At 41.1% G+C, this 10000-nt stretch overlaps 1 non-coding gene across 1 annotated transcript; it reads left to right on the forward strand.

Annotated features, from left to right (window-relative positions):
- The first annotated feature begins 1652 nt into the window (after nt 1-1652).
- Nucleotides 1653-1771, forward strand: LOC123688320. The gene has a single exon (XR_006749849.1). It is a non-coding gene; the product is annotated as a 5S ribosomal RNA (ribosomal RNA).
- Nucleotides 1772-10000: the final 8229 nt, after the last annotated feature.

Genomic DNA, 10000 nt, shown 5'->3' on the forward strand with positions numbered 1-10000 from the left:
TTTCCTCAAATTTCATTTGGTTGCCTCCTAATGCTTATTAAAAATGATAACCAACAATCAGAATCATTATTTATCATTTATTTCAATTTTTATAATGAAAAACGTTCACGTCCTTTCGCGCCTCTCGATCGTCGTTTACGTGATGCATCGGTCAGCCCTAGTTTACGTGGTGCATCGGTAAGATCGAGTTCACGTTCTGCATCGGTCTGCCCGAGTTTACGTGGTGCATCGGTAAGATCGAGATTACGTGGTGCATCGGTAAGATCGAGTTCACGTTCTGCATCGGTCTGCCTGAGTTTACGTGGTGCATCGGTATGATCGAGTTTACGTTCTGCATCGGTGTGATCTAGTTTACGTTGTGCATCGGTAAGATCGAGATTACGTGAAGCATCGGTATGATCGAGTTTACGTTCTGCATCGGTCTGGACTCTGAGATATATTTTCGACGTGAAAATGTTCCGATACAACTTTTGAACCAGGATAGTTAGAGAGATGATTTTTTCTGGGATGTACGTTGATTGGGGAATGGATTGTGGAAAATAACTTGCCATGACCGAGGTGTTCTCGAATTTTTTTTTTTTTTCGAAAAATATTTTCTGATTTTGGATTTCACTCAAATTTGATTTCGTTGCCTTCTAATGTGTTCTAAAAGAGTAAATCAGTAATCAGAATCGAAAAATATTTTTCGGATTTTTTTTTTTTTGAAAAAAAATTTTCTGATTTTGGAATTTCCTCAAATTTGATTTGGTTGCCTTCTAATGTGTTTTTAAAGCGTAAATCAGTAATCAGAATCAATATTCATTGTCGACTTTAATTTTTATAAGGAAAAATGTTCACGTCCTTAAACGCCTCCCCATCATTAGCCCGAGTCCAAGTCGATGTCAGTCCCGAGCGGACGGTGTCAGATACTACCTATCGCCCCGGTCTGGACTTGGCGAGGTATTTCGACGTGAAATGTTCCGATACAACTTTTGAACCAGGATAGTTAGAGAGATGATTTCTTCTATGTTGTACGTTGATTGTGGAATGGATTGTGGGAAATAACTTGCCATGACCCAGGTGTTCTTGAATTTTTTTTTTTTTCGAAAAAAATTTTCTGATCTTGAAATTTCCTCAAATCTGATTGCGTTGCCTTCTAATGTGTTCTAAAAGAGTAAATCAGTAATCAGAATCAATATTCATTGTCGACTTTAATTTTTATAAGGAAAAATGTTCACGTCCTTAAACGCCTCTCCATCGTTACCCCGACTCCAAGACGATGTTAGACCGGAGCGGACGGTGTCAAATGCGACCGATCTCCCCGGTCTGGACTTAGCGAGATATTCCGACGTGAAATGTTCCGATACAAAAATTTAACTGTGATAGTTAGAGAGATGGTTCCTTTTGTGATGTACGTTGATTGTGTAATAGAATATGGAAATAAACTTGAGATGACCGAGGTCTTCTGGGATTTTTTTTTTTTTTCGAAAAATATTTTTCGATTTCGGAAATCCCTCAAATTTCATTGAGATATGTCCTAATGTGTTCTTAAAACGTAAATCAACAATCAGAATTAATATCCAAAAGTTATTTCATTTTTTATAAGGAAAAACGTTCACGTCCTTTCCGCTCCCAAAAAGTGAGATATCATAGAAAATATCGCTATATTTGTTGTTTACGGCCATACCACGCTGAAATTGCCAGTTCTCGTCAGAACACTGAAGCCAAGCAGCGTCGGGCGCGGTTAGTACTTGGATGGGTGACCGCTTGGGAACACCGCGTGCTGTAAGCTTTTTTTTTACGTTCTGCATCGGTCTGCCGAGATAACGTGGTGCATCGGTATGATCGAGTTTACGTTCTGCATCGGTAAGATCGAGATTACGTGATGCATCGGTAAGATTGAGATTACGTGGTGCATCGGTAAGATCGAGTTTACGTGGTGCATCGGTAAGATCCAATTCACGTTCTGCATCGGTAAGATCCAGTTCACGTGGTGCATCGGTAAGATCGAGATTACGTGGTGCATCGGTAAGATCGAGTTTACGTGGTGCATCGGTAAGATCCAATTCACGTTCTGCATCGGTAAGATCCAGTTCACGTGGTGCATCGGTAAGATTGAGATTACGTGGTGCATCGGTAAGATCGAGTTTACGTGGTGCATCGGTAAGATCCAATTCACGTTCTGCATCGGTAAGATCCAGTTCACGTGGTGCATCGGTAAGATTGAGATTACGTGGTGCATCGGTAAGATCGAGTTTACGTGGTGCATCGGTAAGATCCAATTCACGTTCTGCATCGGTAAGATCCAGTTCACGTGGTGCATCGGTAAGATCGAGATTACGTGGTGCATCGGTAAGATCCGAGTTTACGTGGTGCATCGGTAAGATCCAATTCACGTTCTGCATCGGTAAGATCCAGTTCACGTGGTGCATCGGTAAGATTGAGATTACGTGGTGCATCGGTAAGATCCAGTTCACGTGGTGCATCGGTAAGATGGAGATTACGTGGTGCATCGGTAAGATCGAGATTACGTGGTGCATCGGTAAGATCTACTTTACGTTCTGCATCGGTCTGCCCTTGTTTACGTGGTGCATCGGTAAGATCGAGATTACGTGAAGCATCGGTATGATCGAGTTTACGTTCTGCATCGGTCTGCCCGATATTACGTGGTGCATCGGTCTGCCCTAGTTTACGTGGTGCATCGGTTTGGACTTAGAGATATATTTTCGACGTGAAAATGTTCCGATACAACTTTTGAACCAGGATAGTTAGAGAGATGATTTTTTCTGGGATGTACGTGGATCGGGGAATGGATTGTGGGAAATAACTTGCCATGACCGAGGTGTCCTCGAATTTTTTTTTTTTTCGAAAAAAATTTTCTGATTGTGGAATTTTCTCAAATTTGATTTGGTTGCCTCCTAATGTGTTCTAAAAGAGTAAATCAGTAATCGGAATCGAAAAATATTTTTCGGATTTTTTTTTTTTTCGAAAAAAATTTTCTGATCGTGGAATTTCCTCAAATTCGATTTGGTTGCCTTCTAATGTGTTTTTAAAGCGTAAATCAGTAATCAGAATCAATATTCATTGTCGACTTTAATTTTTATAAGGAAAAATGTTCACGTCCTTAAACGCCTCCCCATCATCAGCCCGAGTCCAAGTCGATGTCAGTCCCGAGCGGACGGTGTCAGATACTACCTATCGCCGAGGTCTGGACTTGGCGAGATATTACGACGTGAAATGTTCCGATACAACTTTTGAACCAGGATAGTTAGAGAGATGATTTCTTCTATGTTGTACGTTGATTGTGGAATGAAATACGGAAAATAACTCGCCATGACCGAGGTGATTACGATTTTTTTTTTTTTTCGAAAAAAATTTTCTGATCGTGGAATTTTCTCAAATTTGATTTGGTTGCCTCCTTATATGTTCTAGTAGCGATAATCAACAATCAGAATCAAAATCCATGGTCGGGTTTGATTTTTATAAGGAAAAATGTTCACGTCCTTTTTTACAACCCCGACTCATTGACGATGTTAGAACCGAGCCGGCGGTGTCAGATACGACCGATCGCCCCGGTCCCGATCGTCATTTACGTTGTGCATCGGTCTGCCCGAGATTACGTGGTGCATCGGTATGATCGAGTTTACGTGGTGCATCGGTAAGATCCAATTCACGTTCTGCATCGGTAAGATCCAATTCACGTTCTGCATCGGTAAGATCCAGTTCACGTGGTGCATCGGTAAGATGGAGATTACGTGGTGCATCGGTAAGATCGAGATTACGTGGTGCATCGGTAAGATCTACTTTACGTTCTGCATCGGTCTGCCCTTGTTTACGTGGTGCATCGGTAAGATCGAGATTACGTGAAGCATCGGTATGATCGAGTTTACGTTCTGCATCGGTCTGCCCGATATTACGTGGTGCATCGGTCTGCCCTAGTTTACGTGGTGCATCGGTTTGGACTTAGAGATATATTTTCGACGTGAAAATGTTCCGATACAACTTTTGAACCAGGATAGTTAGAGAGATGATTTTTTCTGGGATGTACGTGGATCGGGGAATGGATTGTGGGAAATAACTTGCCATGACCGAGGTGTCCTCGAATTTTTTTTTTTTTCGAAAAAAATTTTCTGATTGTGGAATTTTCTCAAATTTGATTTGGTTGCCTCCTAATGTGTTCTAAAAGAGTAAATCAGTAATCGGAATCGAAAAATATTTTTCGGATTTTTTTTTTTTTCGAAAAAAATTTTCTGATCGTGGAATTTCCTCAAATTCGATTTGGTTGCCTTCTAATGTGTTTTTAAAGCGTAAATCAGTAATCAGAATCAATATTCATTGTCGACTTTAATTTTTATAAGGAAAAATGTTCACGTCCTTAAACGCCTCCCCATCATCAGCCCGAGTCCAAGTCGATGTCAGTCCCGAGCGGACGGTGTCAGATACTACCTATCGCCGAGGTCTGGACTTGGCGAGATATTACGACGTGAAATGTTCCGATACAACTTTTGAACCAGGATAGTTAGAGAGATGATTTCTTCTATGTTGTACGTTGATTGTGGAATGAAATACGGAAAATAACTCGCCATGACCGAGGTGATTACGATTTTTTTTTTTTTTCGAAAAAAATTTTCTGATCGTGGAATTTTCTCAAATTTGATTTGGTTGCCTCCTTATATGTTCTAGTAGCGATAATCAACAATCAGAATCAAAATCCATGGTCGGGTTTGATTTTTATAAGGAAAAATGTTCACGTCCTTTTTTACAACCCCGACTCATTGACGATGTTAGAACCGAGCCGGCGGTGTCAGATACGACCGATCGCCCCGGTCCCGATCGTCATTTACGTTGTGCATCGGTCTGCCCGAGATTACGTGGTGCATCGGTATGATCGAGTTTACGTGGTGCATCGGTAAGATCCAATTCACGTTCTGCATCGGTAAGATCCAATTCACGTTCTGCATCGGTAAGATCCAGTTCACGTGGTGCATCGGTAAGATGGAGATTACGTGGTGCATCGGTAAGATCGAGATTACGTGGTGCATCGGTAAGATCTACTTTACGTTCTGCATCGGTCTGCCCTTGTTTACGTGGTGCATCGGTAAGATCGAGATTACGTGAAGCATCGGTATGATCGAGTTTACGTTCTGCATCGGTCTGCCCGATATTACGTGGTGCATCGGTCTGCCCTAGTTTACGTGGTGCATCGGTTTGGACTTAGAGATATATTTTCGACGTGAAAATGTTCCGATACAACTTTTGAACCAGGATAGTTAGAGAGATGATTTTTTCTGGGATGTACGTGGATCGGGGAATGGATTGTGGGAAATAACTTGCCATGACCGAGGTGTCCTCGAATTTTTTTTTTTTTCGAAAAAAATTTTCTGATTGTGGAATTTTCTCAAATTTGATTTGGTTGCCTCCTAATGTGTTCTAAAAGAGTAAATCAGTAATCGGAATCGAAAAATATTTTTCGGATTTTTTTTTTTTTCGAAAAAAATTTTCTGATCGTGGAATTTCCTCAAATTCGATTTGGTTGCCTTCTAATGTGTTTTTAAAGCGTAAATCAGTAATCAGAATCAATATTCATTGTTGACTTTAATTTTTATAAGGAAAAATGTTCACGTCCTTAAACGCCTCCCCATCATCAGCCCGAGTCCAAGTCGATGTCAGTCCCGAGCGGACGGTGTCAGATACTACCTATCGCCGAGGTCTGGACTTGGCGAGATATTACGACGTGAAATGTTCCGATACAACTTTTGAACCAGGATAGTTAGAGAGATGATTTCTTCTATGTTGTACGTTGATTGTGGAATGAAATACGTAAAATAACTCGCCATGACCGAGGTGATTACGATTTTTTTTTTTTTTCGAAAAAAATTTTCTGATCGTGGAATTTTCTCAAATTTGATTTGGTTGCCTCCTTATATGTTCTAGTAGCGATAATCAACAATCAGAATCAAAATCCATGGTCGGGTTTGATTTTTATAAGGAAAAATGTTCACGTCCTTTTTTACAACCCCGACTCATTGACGATGTTAGAACCGAGCCGGCGGTGTCAGATACGACCGATCGCCCCGGTCCCGATCGTCATTTACGTTGTGCATCGGTCTGCCCGAGATTACGTGGTGCATCGGTATGATCGAGTTTACGTGGTGCATCGGTAAGATCCAATTCACGTTCTGCATCGGTAAGATCCAATTCACGTTCTGCATCGGTAAGATCCAGTTCACGTGGTGCATCGGTAAGATGGAGATTACGTGGTGCATCGGTAAGATCGAGATTACGTGGTGCATCGGTAAGATCTACTTTACGTTCTGCATCGGTCTGCCCTTGTTTACGTGGTGCATCGGTAAGATCGAGATTACGTGAAGCATCGGTATGATCGAGTTTACGTTCTGCATCGGTCTGCCCGATATTACGTGGTGCATCGGTCTGCCCTAGTTTACGTGGTGCATCGGTTTGGACTTAGAGATATATTTTCGACGTGAAAATGTTCCGATACAACTTTTGAACCAGGATAGTTAGAGAGATGATTTTTTCTGGGATGTACGTGGATCGGGGAATGGATTGTGGGAAATAACTTGCCATGACCGAGGTGTCCTCGAATTTTTTTTTTTTTCGAAAAAAATTTTCTGATTGTGGAATTTTCTCAAATTTGATTTGGTTGCCTCCTAATGTGTTCTAAAAGAGTAAATCAGTAATCGGAATCGAAAAATATTTTTCGGATTTTTTTTTTTTTCGAAAAAAATTTTCTGATCGTGGAATTTCCTCAAATTCGATTTGGTTGCCTTCTAATGTGTTTTTAAAGCGTAAATCAGTAATCAGAATCAATATTCATTGTCGACTTTAATTTTTATAAGGAAAAATGTTCACGTCCTTAAACGCCTCCCCATCATCAGCCCGAGTCCAAGTCGATGTCAGTCCCGAGCGGACGGTGTCAGATACTACCTATCGCCGAGGTCTGGACTTGGCGAGATATTACGACGTGAAATGTTCCGATACAACTTTTGAACCAGGATAGTTAGAGAGATGATTTCTTCTATGTTGTACGTTGATTGTGGAATGAAATACGGAAAATAACTCGCCATGACCGAGGTGATTACGATTTTTTTTTTTTTTCGAAAAAAAATTTCTGATCGTGGAATTTTCTCAAATTTGATTTGGTTGCCTCCTTATATGTTCTAGTAGCGATAATCAACAATCAGAATCAAAATCCATGGTCGGGTTTGATTTTTATAAGGAAAAATGTTCACGTCCTTTTTTACAACCCCGACTCATTGACGATGTTAGAACCGAGCCGGCGGTGTCAGATACGACCGATCGCCCCGGTCCCGATCGTCATTTACGTTGTGCATCGGTCTGCCCGAGATTACGTGGTGCATCGGTATGATCGAGTTTACGTGGTGCATCGGTAAGATCCAATTCACGTTCTGCATCGGTAAGATCCAATTCACGTTCTGCATCGGTAAGATCCAGTTCACGTGGTGCATCGGTAAGATGGAGATTACGTGGTGCATCGGTAAGATCGAGATTACGTGGTGCATCGGTAAGATCTACTTTACGTTCTGCATCGGTCTGCCCTTGTTTACGTGGTGCATCGGTAAGATCGAGATTACGTGAAGCATCGGTATGATCGAGTTTACGTTCTGCATCGGTCTGCCCGATATTACGTGGTGCATCGGTCTGCCCTAGTTTACGTGGTGCATCGGTTTGGACTTAGAGATATATTTTCGACGTGAAAATGTTCCGATACAACTTTTGAACCAGGATAGTTAGAGAGATGATTTTTTCTGGGATGTACGTGGATCGGGGAATGGATTGTGGGAAATAACTTGCCATGACCGAGGTGTCCTCGAATTTTTTTTTTTTTCGAAAAAAATTTTCTGATTGTGGAATTTTCTCAAATTTGATTTGGTTGCCTCCTAATGTGTTCTAAAAGAGTAAATCAGTAATCGGAATCGAAAAATATTTTTCGGATTTTTTTTTTTTTCGAAAAAAATTTTCTGATCGTGGAATTTCCTCAAATTCGATTTGGTTGCCTTCTAATGTGTTTTTAAAGCGTAAATCAGTAATCAGAATCAATATTCATTGTCGACTTTAATTTTTATAAGGAAAAATGTTCACGTCCTTAAACGCCTCCCCATCATCAGCCCGAGTCCAAGTCGATGTCAGTCCCGAGCGGACGGTGTCAGATACTACCTATCGCCGAGGTCTGGACTTGGCGAGATATTACGACGTGAAATGTTCCGATACAACTTTTGAACCAGGATAGTTAGAGAGATGATTTCTTCTATGTTGTACGTTGATTGTGGAATGAAATACGGAAAATAACTCGCCATGACCGAGGTGATTACGATTTTTTTTTTTTTTCGAAAAAAATTTTCTGATCGTGGAATTTTCTCAAATTTGATTTGGTTGCCTCCTTATATGTTCTAGTAGCGATAATCAACAATCAGAATCAAAATCCATGGTCGGGTTTGATTTTTATAAGGAAAAATGTTCACGTCCTTTTTTACAACCCCGACTCATTGACGATGTTAGAACCGAGCCGGCGGTGTCAGATACGACCGATCGCCCCGGTCCCGATCGTCATTTACGTTGTGCATCGGTCTGCCCGAGATTACGTGGTGCATCGGTATGATCGAGTTTACGTGGTGCATCGGTAAGATCCAATTCACGTTCTGCATCGGTAAGATCCAATTCACGTTCTGCATCGGTAAGATCCAGTTCACGTGGTGCATCGGTAAGATGGAGATTACGTGGTGCATCGGTAAGATCGAGATTACGTGGTGCATCGGTAAGATCTACTTTACGTTCTGCATCGGTCTGCCCTTGTTTACGTGGTGCATCGGTAAGATCGAGATTACGTGAAGCATCGGTATGATCGAGTTTACGTTCTGCATCGGTCTGCCCGATATTACGTGGTGCATCGGTCTGCCCTAGTTTACGTGGTGCATCGGTTTGGACTTAGAGATATATTTTCGACGTGAAAATGTTCCGATACAACTTTTGAACCAGGATAGTTAGAGAGATGATTTTTTCTGGGATGTACGTGGATCGGGGAATGGATTGTGGGAAATAACTTGCCATGACCGAGGTGTCCTCGAATTTTTTTTTTTTCGAAAAAAATTTTCTGATTGTGGAATTTTCTCAAATTTGATTTGGTTGCCTCCTAATGTGTTCTAAAAGAGTAAATCAGTAATCGGAATCGAAAAATATTTTTCGGATTTTTTTTTTTTTCGAAAAAAATTTTCTGATCGTGGAATTTCCTCAAATTCGATTTGGTTGCCTTCTAATGTGTTTTTAAAGCGTAAATCAGTAATCAGAATCAATATTCATTGTCGACTTTAATTTTTATAAGGAAAAATGTTCACGTCCTTAAACGCCTCCCCATCATCAGCCCGAGTCCAAGTCGATGTCAGTCCCGAGCGGACGGTGTCAGATACTACCTATCGCCGAGGTCTGGACTTGGCGAGATATTACGACGTGAAATGTTCCGATACAACTTTTGAACCAGGATAGTTAGAGAGATGATTTCTTCTATGTTGTACGTTGATTGTGGAATGAAATACGGAAAATAACTCGCCATGACCGAGGTGATTACGATTTTTTTTTTTTTTCGAAAAAAATTTTCCGATCGTGGAATTTTCTCAAATTTGATTTGGTTGCCTCCTTATATGTTCTAGTAGCGATAATCAACAATCAGAATCAAAATCCATGGTCGGGTTTGATTTTTATAAGGAAAAATGTTCACGTCCTTTTTTACAACCCCGACTCATTGACGATGTTAGAACCGAGCCGGCGGTGTCAGATACGACCGATCGCCCCGGTCCCGATCGTCATTTACGTTGTGCATCGGTCTGCCCGAGATTACGTGGTGCATCGGTCTGGACTTAGAGATATATTTTCGACGTGAAAATGTTCCGATACAACTTTTGAACTAGGATAGTTAGAGAGATGATTTTTTCTGGGATGTACGTTGATTGGGGAATGGATTGTGGGAAATAACTTGCCATGACCG

Source organism: Harmonia axyridis, chromosome X (assembly GCF_914767665.1).
Source record: "Harmonia axyridis chromosome X, icHarAxyr1.1, whole genome shotgun sequence".
NCBI lineage: Eukaryota > Metazoa > Arthropoda > Insecta > Coleoptera > Coccinellidae > Harmonia > Harmonia axyridis.